The following is a 13,915-nucleotide window of genomic DNA, read 5'->3' on the forward strand; positions in this document are numbered from 1 at the left end:
TCTGAAGGTTTACATCCCAGAACGGTTTAAGCCCAGAATACATCTGTAATATGTTCAGAGAATATGAACCTTAGATCCAAAGACTCTGGTCCAAGACTCTGGTCCACTAGTCCAGACCAGAGTCCAGGCCGGAGTCCAGGCTTGGGCCACAACTAATGACTATTCTGATGGTCGATTAGTCATCGACTATTAAAACGACTAGTCGACTAATCGGATTATGTATCTCATAATTATTAAATGGCTCATATTTCACTTTCAGCTTTGAAATCTTGCATGAGGTTGTTATGCAATCCAATGTGACCCCTCTTTAAAGGTTCGAGTAGTGCAGACGTACATCCGTGGTACGCAAGGTCCGCTTTACAAATCTCGCATGTATTTAATTTATTTTGTAAGTGTAATGTGAAGTGATCCCAGACTTTTGGCGTCCGCCATATTTTTCCCCTGACAGACTTTATTATTATATGTGCAACTCTCATCAGATAGGGAAAAAGACGATGTCTCACTCTGTAGGTTTTTTTTTTTTGTTGTTGTTTTTTATTTTCTGACAATAGTTGACAGTTAAATTCGTTATTGACTATTCTTATTATCAGCTATTGTCGACAACATCAACTAATCGTTACAGCCCTAGTCCAGCCCAGAGTCTAGGCCAGGGGTTCCCAGCTCCGGTCCTCAAGGGCCACAATCCTGCAGGGTTTTGATGTGTCCCTGCTCCAGAACCACCTGACTCAAATTGATGAGCCATTGTGCAAAACTTAATAGGCTGTTGGATCTATTTTATTTGAGTCAGGTGTGTGGAAGCAGGAAACATTGGAAAATCTGCAGGACAGCGGCCCTCGAGGACCGACTTTGGGCACTCTGGTCTAGGCCAGAGTCCAGGCCAGATTCTTGACTAAACATGGAGAAGCAGCATTTAGCTGTTATGCTGCAAACAAGCGGAACAAACTGTCAGTGAACATCGAACTTTAACCAAACGTAGACATTTTAAATCCAGGTTAAAACATTTCTTTTCTCATGCAGCTATGCATGAAATCTGCATGCAACTTTTAAATTAACTTGCTTTTTATCATTTTAATGTATGTGATTTTTGCCATTTGTTGCTTTCTTTGCACCACCTGTGATGCTTTTAATGTTTTATGTAAAGCACTTTGAATTGTCCTGCACATGAAATGTGCTGTACAAATAAACTGCCTTGCCTTACACATTCATAATTTTGGAAAATTAATTAATGCAGAATAATAGGAATTTTTTCTTTGACAATAATCATACGAAGAACATCTGTAATCATGACATAGTCCTCTGCTGCTGACCACCCAGCCAGACTCTCAGCACTTCAGCTGCCTGTCAGATGTTCAGTAATTCAGATTGTGAAGGCCTGGTCTTAAAAAACAAATCCCAAACAGAGAAGATGTCATGTGGATTGTTCTCTTATTACTGATTAAAAGGATCGTTGAGGAAGTGAAAGTGATGTGGAAGTTATAAAATAATTAAACAGTTCCTCAATAATTCTTCACAGAAGAACTGCGATATGTTATTGCTTTAAGTGTCTAGAGCTGTGCCTCTGCTCTGTCCAGCTGTTGGGGGGGGGGAAATATCAGTATGCTGTTCGAGCTCTCAGGAATCAGTCGTCTTGAGCCTTGTGGCCCCAGCTGTTGGGTGGGGATGAGTCCAATATGCAGAGGAAAAGCTGAACACCTGTCAAATCTTTATGGCTCCACAATCCAAAGAATCAGGCTCCGATTAACCTTGGTATGACATCACCATGCTTACAGGCTCATATGTAAAAGTTCCTTGGATTCTGTTGGATATTTATGGGACATGTTGGCCCTCCACTACGTCCCACATGCAAATAAAGTTGTCTAATGTTAGAGTTTTAGCTGTGTGTGTGTGTTCCTCCCAAAACTTGGCAGCACTCCTAGCAAGCAAGGGTTTGCGCCAGCATGGTATCCAGGTTTCTGCCCGAGAGACATAGAAAACAACCAATCACAGGAGGCGTTCTGGAGGAAATGCAACTGCGCTCATTACTGACCTATATGCAGTTAAGCAGGCTTTCACATCCTTGTATTTCCTGCAACTATCCAAGCAGCCTTCCTCAGGGGATGCAAGGACAGTCAGCTTATAGAAAAACTTTTTGTGGTTTTTATTTTTAGTTTCAGCAGAACCCTGTAATTATGAGCTCCTTGTTTTAATTTGACTTTTTTTTTCTTTTCTTTTTGTTTTGGGATTTTTGTTTTGTCTGTTAGTGCTTTTCTGTGGTACTGGATGCCTGAATGCATCTGATCTCTTTCCCACCCTGCTGTCTGGGCAAACTTAGTGTTTTCTGTAGAAAACTGGGGAGTGCAAAACCAGAGGTAGACAAAGACTCTTTTGACCCAAGTTATCCTGGTTTATAGCCTGTCTGTAGTTTCCACGTGGATGGATAATTTCCTGTACAATATATTGTACTTATGGTTTCATACGTCAACCACAAACACTAAAGAGGATGTATGGAAGACCATAAAATAAAAATAATTTTTTATAGTTCTGTGAAAAAGGCTCTACTTTCTGCATGTTTTCACAGTGCAGTTTCCAGCAGTTTGAATGTGTCTATGCACAGTTTCATTGGTGGTGAAATTAGCAGAGAGTGAGGCAGGAGAGGTCCAGGTTTAAAGAAGAGCCCGACCGATGTGGGTATTTTGAGGCCAATGATGATTCTGATATTTGGCAGAAAAAAAATCCAATAACCAAGTAACTGGCCAATTAATTAAAAAAAATATGTATGAATAAAATAACTTCTATTTTATTTTATTTATTTTAAATTTTCATTGTGAATTTTTCTGACTGTGGAGTATTATTGTAGCTACCAGTTGAAACGATGCATTTATCTTTAGATTTAGACAGTAGGTGTATGCTACAGTATCTCACAAAAGTGAGTACACCCCTCACATTTTAGCAAATATTTAGTTTTATCTTTTCATAGGACAACAATGAAGACATTACACTTTTATATAATGTACAGGAGTCAGTGCACAGCTTGTTCAACAGTGTAATTTTATTTTCCCCTCAAAACAACTCAGCACACAGCCATTCATGTATAAACCACTGGCAACAAAAATGAGTACACCCCAAGTGAAAATGTCCAAATTGGCCCCAATTAGCCATTTTGAATCCCTGTTGTCATGTGACTCATTAGTGTTACACGGTCTCAGGTGTGAATGAGGAGCAGGTGTATTAAATTTGGTGTTAACGCTCTCAAACTCTCTCATACTGGACACTGGAGAGTCAACATGGCACCTCATGGCAAAGAACTCTCAGATGATCTGAAAAAAAGAATTGTTGCTCTTCATAAAGATGGCCTAGGCTACAAGAAGATTGCCAACATCCTTGAACTGAGCTGCAGCACGGTGGCCAAGACCATACAGCGGTTTAAAAGCAGAGGTTCCATTCAGAACAGGCCTCGTCACGGTCGCCCGAAGAAGTTGAGCACACGTGCTCAGCGTCACATCCAGAGATTATCTTTGGGAAATAGACGCATGAGTGCTGCCAGCATTGCTGCAGAGGTTGAAGAGGTCGGGGGTGTGCAAGTCAGTGCTCAGACCATACGCCGCACACTGCATCAAATTGGTCTGCATGGCTGTCGTCCCAGAAGGAAGCCTCTTCTAAAGATGGTGCACAAGAAAGCCCGCATACAATTTGCTAAAGACAACCAGAATAAGGACATGGATTACTGGAACCATGTCCTGTGGTCTGATGAGACCAAGATAAACTTATTTGGGTCGGATGGTGTCAAGCGTGTGTGGCGGCAACCAGGTGAGGAATACCAAGACAAGTGCGTCCTCTCTACAGTCAAGCATGGTGGTGGGAGTGTCATGGTCTGGGGCTGCATGAGTGCTGCCGGCACTGGGGAGTTACAGTTCATTGAGGGAAACATGAATGCCAAGATGTACTGTGACATATTAAAGCAGAGCATGATCCCATCCCTGAGGAAACTGGGCCGCAGGGCAGAATTCCAACATGACAACGACCCCAAACACACCTCCAAGATGACCACTGCCCTGCTAAAGAAGCTGAGGGTCAAGGTAATGGAGTGGCCAAGCATGTCTCCAGACCTTAACCCTATTGAGCATCTGTGGGGCCACCTCAAGCGGAAGGTGGAAGTGCGTAAGGTCTCTAACATCCACCAGCTCCGTGATGTTGTCATGGAGGAGTGGAAGAGGATTCCAGTGGCAACCTGTGAAGCTCTGGTGAACTCAATGCCCAACAGGATTAAGGCTGTGCTGAAAAATAATGGTGGACACACAAAATATTGACTGAATTTGGACATTTTCACTTGGGTGTACTCATTTTTGTTGCCAGTGGTTTATACATGAATGGCTGTGTGCTGAGTTGTTTTGAGGGGAAAATAAAATTACACTGTTGAACAAGCTGTGCACTGACTCCTGTACATTATATAAAAGTGTAATGTCTTCATTGTTGTCCTATGAAAAGATAAAACTAAATATTTGCTAAAATGTGAGGGGTGTACTCATTTTTGTGAGATACTGTGTATATATAAGCAATGAAATGAGTGAAGTTACAGGTTAAACATTGTTTATGCAGCTCTCTTATGTTAAATCAACTTTTCTCTACTCCATTATTTTCTTGGCCATGAAGTCATGACTAGAGTCTGACTGATTGATTGATTGACTATAGCCCCCCCCCCCCCCCCCCCTTTTTTTTTCTTCTTCTTCTTCTCTCTCTTCTTACTCTGTCCTGTCCAGCATCCTAACATACAGACCAGTGGGCTGTGTGCCACATTTTGCCGGACAGATTTGCTCTACCAAGGCAGATATGTTATATAAATGGCTGCCCTTGATTTTTTGAATATTTTTAATATTTTTATTATAATCTTATTTTCTTTAGTGATATATCGGTGCCGAACCTAACAGGGAGACCGAGGACGAGAGAAAAAGAGATAAGACAAAATTGAAATGTGGAAATAAAAGTTGTCTAGGCTGCCTAAATCACAACAGTATTCACAAAAATAATAAAAACTACCACAGCACTACATGATACATAAAGAATAATCATGAAGGTAAACTTGACCTGTTAATCCTAAAATGGATTTTTGTACCAGGCTTTAAACATGTTCATTTCTGCTGTGAAGTTGGTCTTGTTAACATGGGAGTCTATGGGGATTTTCTCTGTTCTGGAGCCCCGAGTGGATGAGGGGTGAACTGCAATTTTTTGCACTTCGGCACCGGCTTCACATTTTACCGGCCAAGGTTGCCGCTTGGTTGAAACGCATTTAAGGAGGATTGATGTGAAAGCAGAGAAGGGGGAAAGTTAAAATGATGAACATTATTCTCTGTTTTCAGCTACTGACATGATGTCACTCCTAGTTTTACTTTGTCAGAAAATACTAGAACGTGACTCAGGCTGTAACAGCAGCTCACCCTGGTGTTGTGGAGGAACATGAGTTCCAGACTATTTGTGACCATTAGTGTGGCACATTATTCCACAAACTTATTACGCCACAAACTAGAGCCCGACTGATCAATACTTGTTGGCTAGGTAGGCTGTCCCATTTCACGAATGGTAAGCGGCTTCAGAGTGTGCAGACTACGTAGGATCATTCATGGGAAGTAAATAATGGAGCAAAACCAAATCTATTCATCTTAATGTTTCTGATTTTACTTTGGTGTTTAAACCTAATGCGCTTTTCACCAGAATTCAACCAGTATGAGAAGTGGGAAAGGCAGCAACCAATCCAACAACTGTGCTGTCATGCGCTTACGCCACTTCCTCTCTTTGGTTCACTGGATATTCCAGTTGCTTTTAAATTACAAGTGAACCGAGACCCCTGGTTATCAAGCGAAATAACTCCTAAGTTGTGATAAGAGTTACAATAAAATTTGCTGCAGCTTTGATGTTTTCTCATACAGATTTCTACTGGAAAACCCATGTAAGGACATCTCTTAAACTTTATAGCTAATGCTTGACTCAACATTATAACGTTAGCTAAAACAACGCTACTATAGTAGTAAAGTGAATGGAAACTCTTCGTAAAGCTCCTTGTGTTTGTACTGTAAGTTGCAGCAAAAATTCGCCATGTTTGCCCTGGTGGTTTGTATAAATATATATGTACATGTGTATTGGGGAAGGGTTGCATCTAAAAGTTGCAGGATAGTAAATCTTGAGGACTGGACTTGGGCACCCCTGACGTAGAGCATAAAAGTGCCATAAGAGTGTAAGGTGAGCGCACGTGTACATAACAACATAACAATGCAAGCAACATGGATTTAGCTAACACCTGCTTGGCGTGTAGGTATTCAACGAATGGTTGAATAGTTGGGGGTGGCGTGGCTTAGCAAGGTAGACCGGTTGTTGCCGGTACGATCCTTGGCCAAGTCGAGTTTATGTCGAGGTGCCTTTGGGCAAGTCACCGAACCACAAATTGTCGTGGCTGAGCACCTTGCATGGCAGCTTCCGCCATCGGTGCGTGAATGTGTGTGTGAAAGGGTGAATGTAACCCACCGTGACCCTTAATTGGATTAAACTGTATAGAAAATGGATGGGTGGAAACCCATCCTTCATTCATTTTAAATCACAAAAATGGCTTCATGCTAGATGCAGAACTCAATGACTTCTCAGCTTCATCTTCAGGTCAGAGCTGATGCTGTAGCACAACTCTGGGTCATTGCTCAGATGGTGAGTAATGCTCATTGTGCTTCCAGGGATTTGTTGTTACACGCTGGCCTGAATAAGAGATAATGCTTTATTTAAGGACTTGTTTGGGATAAGTTGCTGAAATGGATCTTTATTTGTAGAACAGCTGGTAGTAGAGTCCTGCCTGTGTCACCATATCTCTTATGAATTACAGTTTGAATAACTGGAGCATCAGTTTCCTGAACATGAGTCTTGGATAAATGTTACTGAAAGAAATTGTGTGACAGATTCTCCCAGTTTGGCAGAAGAAGTGAAGGTGGGGAAAGAGACGATAATTGCTGCCAGAGTTAAGCATCTTTAAGTTACAGTTAAGAGGGTTTTCTTATTGGAACACTTTGGTTTCCCTTTTGGTATAAATAAAGTAAAGTAAGTCATATAATCTTTTTAAGCCACAAATGTATGTAAATATTGGAAATCTGTTTATGAAATTGATGCACATCCACAGATTAAAATATTACAAATGTAGAAAGGCCTCTGGACATGTCTGAAATGAAATTTCTCCTTCCTTCAATGATCCTGCCTGTATTTTTCCCTCTTTTACTTCTCTCTCCACAATCCCTCCTCTTAATCTTTTCCTTTTTTCTGTATTTTCCCTCCCAATTTGAACAGCTTACTGCAGCACCCAGAAAAACCCTCCCCGTGTCCTGAGTTGTCCTCTCTTACCCAGCATGCAATGCAGTGATCTGTAGCACTGTCAGCTCAGGCCGGACACACACTTGTGATGGCCAGAGAGAAGTCGGGAAGACATGATGTTGTTTTACTCCTCGTTCACTGGTTTCCCCTCGTTGATCTCTGCAGCCGTTTTTCTTCCTGAAACGATGAAAATATTTGATGTTGCTGAAAAAAATAGTCTGTAAGCTGATGCGTCCTGAGATGACCCACACAGGCTCGCGGCGGCCAAAGCAGGAACTGTCAGGCTGAATGGGAGGCGTGTGTGTGTGTGTGTGTGTGTGTGTGTGTTCTTGTTAGCTTCACTGGAACCTCTTCCATCACAAATACTATATCACTGGTCAGCAACTACATTTGTCCTGAGGCCAGAGTTACTTTGAACAACTGAATTGGCGGACCAAAATGATCATTTATATATAATGATGGATTCGATTTATACACTTTTCAAGGCACCCAAAGCGTTTTATATTGTATCCACTTTTCATTCAGACTTGCTGATGGTAGCTGCATGTACAAGTGTCTTGCCCAAAGACACAACAAAAGATGACAGAGGGAGTGAGAATAAAACAGCACAGTTTATAAATTAATCATGATTAATTGTGACTATGCTTGAAATTTTCCTGTTTTTACTGTATTTTATAAACAGAACAAACCAATTCTACCAGTATTTACTGTTAACTGACCTTCTCTTGGGTAAACATTAGATGTCCAAGGGTCAGTAAATGCAGCATGTAATTTACTTCTATATGTTGTTCTAAATCATCTCTACCATGTTCTAAATCATAATTAAGAATTCATATGTCATCATCTCACCAAGCATCTCCATGTTGATAACATCATCATAAAACCAGCAGATGTGACGACTGAAGTTAAACAGTCGACATTGATGAAGAAACTCTGATAAAACTGATGATCTGGATAAAAACAGCTTTTTCCTTTTATCATTGAAGTGTGAGTGTTTGTGCAGCAGTGATAAAAGTCCTACAGCAGCATCACCCAAAGTAAACACCTGCTGATAAAACACATCATTGGCTGCTTGTTTTACTAGTTTTCCTTCACTTTTTTACATTAGATGATCATTTAGTTGTAATAATCAATTCAATGTTTCATAAAATCTAGACCTAAAAAAGAGGTCTCATCTGTGCCCCCTTTTCCTGCTCCGTGCTCCTGCCGGCCCCCCATCAGAACTTTTCTAGACCCGCCCCTGCATAGCTGAAGTATAAACCCTGTCGACCACCAGCCAGCTACTGTGTTAGTGAAGGTCCTGCCAACAACACTTTGGGGTAAATATGTGTCGATGTGAACCATGAACCGCTAGTTTCCTCCATTTCAGCTGAACCATAAACAAATGCAACAAGAGAGAAAAGCTGATCAGCTGATCATCAACAGCTGTCATGATTCACGGAACAACATGAGAGGAGGAGGAGGAAGCAGCTGCTGCACAAACAGAGACGACCAGAGATCCTGTAGAGCAGACATGTTGGTGTAGAACCCAGGATAAGTTAAAAAAAATGTATATATATTAAAAATATTATTAAAAATATCAATACAATTATTTATATGTGTATATATATGTGTGTGTGTGTATATATATATATGCGTCTCCAACGACACAGCTGCCCTGCTGCAGGTTTAGTGGTGCAGCAGTGGAAAAAGGTCCTCCCCCCTTAAGACGGTTTCCTGCGGCACCAGGTTCCCAGCGTTGTTTAGGTTGTGTAAATCAGTGTTTGTTATAAGATAAAAATATAAACCAGCTTTCGGTATGAACCAGTAATCCACCCTGCACAGTACAGCTCTCTCAGGACTCAGACATGGACCTGAGCCATCTGTTGGAAGACTCTACTATAATGCTGCACTTATTGTAGTTTTCTTGATAGATTTATGATGCATGGAAACAATCACAGATAGTTTTTAGCAATGGCTTTAGAAAGTCATTCTTTATGACTTCCTCTGTATGTTTAGGCAAACAGATTTCCCACTCATGATATCCTGTTGTGGAAATATAAAGATCTAAAAAGCCTTGAATATGTTCACCGTAGTGTATTTTACAATGCACAAATCTTTATATATATCTTTATATCAAAGTTATCTCTGCATTAAAGGTCAGAGAGGCTGTAGCACAATCCAGATGTTGTAAAGTAATTGGAGCTGTGATGTGCGGTCAGGAGAGGCAGGTGTGGCACCTGTCATGATGATTTTATTGAGTAAAAATCGCTGATTTTGGGTCTTTCCTGATCAAACTCAGGGCAGAAACCCCGGGTGACGTCGTGGCGAGCTGTGCCTCACCTCTGACTGGTGATCCAGTACAAACTGGGTTCATTACCCGTTTCTGTTCCTCAGCATATCGCCAATATGAACTTTACAGAAGTATTTGTTATACACCACGACTCCACCGTCTGTGTAATGTCTTTAATGTGTGTGTGAGAAAGTTATTCCTGCTGATCTACAATAAAGTGCAGAGAAAAGTCAGCAGGTGAGGCCGGCAGTACTCTGCCTCACCTGAAAGGGGGCACACTATTTGAAAGAGGAATGCTGATGGGATATGAAGCATTACCAGTAGTTGCATGCTGTTAGATGAATAGTGAAATAAGATGCTCTTTTTTTTAGTTCTTACAATTGTAAATCTGATTCCAGAGGAGTCAGTGCCTCACCAGGCATCAGCCTCACCACGCGTCACTGAATTGGAGAATAAGCATGCAGTTCTAGTTGAAGGGAAACGTGAGGTAGGGACTTCCAAAACGGGATTACAAGTATATGAAAGCATTGCATTAAATGCGTTTCCTGCAGACCACTTGACACTTTACTTGGATGTTGTATCACAGCTCAGCCAGTCAACTTCTATCTGATCTTCTTCTCTAGACTTTGTCCTGGATGTCATTTTCGTCATTTTTCGTGGTTTGTGTGTTGAGTTGCACTGGAGATGAGAAAGATGACTAACAGCAAAAGTGGGTGCTGAAAATCTGCCTCATTTTGTCAAATATAACTCAAATCACCATGGAAACTGAAAGTATCATGGGGTGTGTTGTTTTTCTCAGACATACTCACACTCACTTCATGGCCCTCCTTGTGTCTTTCTTAATCTAAATATATACATTTAGTTCTCACAGATGGATGTATTCCTGCTGAGCATTTCTTAAAGCTACTATGCAAAGCACTGGGTTTCAGTAGCTTGTCCAAGACCTGCAGAGACTGAGGATCAAATTTGTTAAGCCAGTCCAACAGTGAAGCTACAGCTGCCCCAAACTTAGATGCATGCAGATGAAACCACACAGAAAGCACAGCTTAGAGATATAAAGTGTTATTACGGTGGCCGTTAACCGTTTTCCCCATTTTCATTCTGTTCAGAAAACAGATAACGGTTTGATATCCAATTTTTAGTTTTGAATTAGGAAATGAAAATAGGAAAAAATTAGTGGTATTTCAGTATTTTGGTTTTTCATTTTCATTTCAAATGAATAAATCTGCCTGGATGTATACGGACCATAAACCTTTGACCTTTCAAAATGTTCTGAAATGGACTTCAGAGCTTCCATAGATGAGCATATTGATTCACTTTTGGTTACTTTCTTGTAGGGCTGGACGATCAATCAATAAAATCGATAAATCGAATTTTCCATTTCTGGCAATTTAGTTTTATGAAAATCTGGATTTTTTTTTATATAGTTAGTTAGCAGCAGACTTAGCCCTCCCTCCACACCAGAACAGTGTTTGACAGATTTTCAGTGAAGTGGTCCTTCACTCACGCCTGTGCGTATAACTGCAGTGAGAAATGCTGCTCTCTACGAGATGCAGAAGTCAACTTTGGCCCACAAACTCAAGTTAAGAGACAACCTTCATCATGGGAATTATTTCTACAGTGGATCCTGTGTGATAAGGATGGAAAGAGATCACGGATGCAGTTGTGTTGCATATTTCTGTGTAAGATATGAAGTCGTTTCTATGGATGAAAAGTTATGGCATTATATGCTTTATTTTGCTGGCATTCATTTATATAAATAAATACATGTTTTTAATAAGTTTATTTATGTTTTGTAAAAAAGAGAAAAAATCGATTAAAATTAGAAATCGTATTTGGTTACAGAAAATCAGAGATTTTATTTTTAGGCCATATTGCCCAGCCCTACTTCCTGGCTTTCCAGGAAGTGATGTAAACATGCTCACATATCTGAACTGTGGGTGTTATCTGTGAATTTTTAAAGCCATGTCAACAGATTTGATGTTGTTCTCCAGGACCTGGTAGTTCTCAGTTTTGGACTGTAATTTTGACTGTAAGTCCGTCTGACGCATCTGTGTGTTTCTTTTTTTCCAGGTGTTTCTCTCAGGGAGCTCAGCTGATCCTCAGCGCCGGAGTCAGACCTCATCACTTCTTCCTGGTAAGACCTCAGTGTCCGACACACATGAACACATCTCCCAGTTTATCTCCCAGTTCTGATTCATATTGTGAAAATAATTAAGCTCAAATCTTTGTTCGTGTCTCTGGCTAAATCTTTGCATTTCAATTTAATCTGACTGTTTGCTGTTTGTTGGTTTTGTGTTAAAGCTGCCGAGTTTGTGTGTGTGTGTGTGTGTGTGTGTGTGTGTGTGTGTGTGTGTGTGTGTGTAGATGCAGCCTAAAAACTGGGCCTTATGGTTAACATGACTTTATAATTATAATACAGCTGATGTTGCGCTAACTAATAAAAAAGGATGTTATCACAAGATTATATTTTTAAAGCTCTTTATCACTAGTGTTAAAGAGCACAACGCAGCTTGCACATTTTTATTCATCTTCACAACGGACAGCATGCACAGAGAGCTGCATTATTTGACTCATAAACAACATTAACAATAGATCATCCAGACTGCATTTTCATGTTCTTCTTCAAGACTGCTCATTTTATGACACAACTAAAAAGAAAAAAGAGTCCATAATTCAGTTTGACTTTGGACACCTAAGCAGCGCAGGAGTGACGTCAGTGGTCGCTCATCTCAGCCGGTGGAGAGAGACATAGCTACGGATCCGTCAGAAACCCAGCTCTGCACAAAAGTGCACCGTAAGTCGTGTTTTCTAACATTTGTCAGTCAGCAACTTAGTAAACATAGTGATTCAGAGATACAAAGCAACTTGACACATAGGTAGTTAAAGCGCAGTGGAGCTAGCTTATAACACCCAAGCTAATAACGTAGCGATGTAAGCTAACGTTAGCCTGGGTTAGCAATGCGTTTTGTAAAACCTATCATATAAAAAGGCATCCTGTTTGTTAATTTTATAACTGTGAAGAATGTAAGTAAGTAAGTATAGCTTACTGACTTTGCAGTGAATACATTCCTAATGTGTTTACATATATTATGTTTACAAGGATTTGGGAGGCACTGTGCCAGTAAAGAAGCTGAGGCTATTCGCTACTGTAATGCACACTGACCCAGAGTAAGCGGCTAAACACTCCACTCAATCATATGAACTTTACCGCTCTCGGTATCACACCTTGTTATCTTTCATCATAACTTTGAAAGAATTAGAGGAATTGAGTAATTGCAAATATTTCATAAGTCAGGCTCTTACAACTCCAACACTATCTGACCTCCATTTTTAACACATAACTGAATGAACATGTTTAGTAACAGAGCTGTTGTATGGGACTACTGGTAGGACTGGGGTATCCATTAAAGGAGCTACTGAATGTATGATGTAATAACGGTGTAAATGAATGTGATCTAAAATGCTTCACCCTAATGGAGTCTCTGAGAGTGAGCTGGATTAGTTTCCAGTGAGGTTTGGACTCCGCCAAGGCTGCCCTTTTCACCAATTCTGTTCATAACTTTTATGGACAGAACTTGTAGGATTAGCCGAGATGTTGAGGATATCTGGTTTGGTGGCCTCAGGATAGGATCTCTGCTTTTTGCAGATGATGTAGTTCTGTTGGCTTCATCATGCAGTGATCTCCAACTCTTGCTGGAGCGATTCGCAGCCAAGTGTGAAGTTGGGACGAAAATTAGCACCTCCAAATCCAAGACCATGGTCCTCAGCTGGAAAAGGGTGGAGTTTCCTCTCCAGGTTGGGAATGCCCCAAGAGAAAGAGTTCACGTATCTCAGGGTCTTGTTCATGAGTGAGAAAAGGATGGAACGGAAGATCGACAGGCAGATCGATGTGGCATCTGCAGTGATATGGTCTGTTGTGGTGAACAAGAAGCTGGGTCAAAAGTTGTCAATTTTTGGTGGCCGGGCTCTCCATTAGAGATTGAGTGAGAAGCTTGGTCATCTGAGAGGGGCTCAGAGTAGAGCCGCTGCTCCTCCACATCGACAGGAGCCGGATAAGGTGGCTTGGGTATCTGGTTAGGATGCCACCTGGACACATACCTCGTGAAGTGTTCCAGGCACATCCAACCAGGAAGAGACCCCAGGTAAGAACCAAGAAGCAATGTAGGGACTACACCCCCCAGATGGCCTGGAAAAATTTGGGATCTTTCGGAGACAGGCTGGCAAATGTGGCCAGGGAGAGGAAAGTCTGGGCTTTCCTGCCTAGGTAGGTGTCCCCACGACCTGACCTCGGAAAAGCAGCAAGAAAATAGATGGATGGATGAA

At 41.1% G+C, this 13,915-nt stretch overlaps 1 protein-coding gene and 1 long non-coding RNA gene across 4 annotated transcripts in view; one reads left to right on the forward strand and one right to left on the reverse strand.

The window, feature by feature from the left end:
* Positions 1-13,915, forward strand: part of thrb (thyroid hormone receptor beta) — a 173,023-nt gene that overhangs the window by 103,033 nt on the left and 56,075 nt on the right. For all 3 annotated transcript variants that reach the window (XM_041967298.1, XM_041967297.1, XM_041967299.1), the window contains one exon: positions 11,663-11,726. The gene's annotated coding sequence lies outside the window, so the exon portion shown is untranslated. The remainder of the gene's footprint in view (positions 1-11,662; positions 11,727-13,915) is intronic.
* LOC121628296 lies at positions 1,893-8,248 on the reverse strand. The gene is made up of 3 exons (XR_006008134.1): positions 8,167-8,248; positions 7,348-7,494; positions 1,893-1,994 (listed from the first exon to the last, which is right to left on the reverse strand). It is a non-coding gene; the product is annotated as an uncharacterized LOC121628296 (long non-coding RNA).

This window comes from Melanotaenia boesemani, chromosome 17 (assembly GCF_017639745.1).
Source record: "Melanotaenia boesemani isolate fMelBoe1 chromosome 17, fMelBoe1.pri, whole genome shotgun sequence".
Taxonomy (NCBI): domain Eukaryota; kingdom Metazoa; phylum Chordata; class Actinopteri; order Atheriniformes; family Melanotaeniidae; genus Melanotaenia; species Melanotaenia boesemani.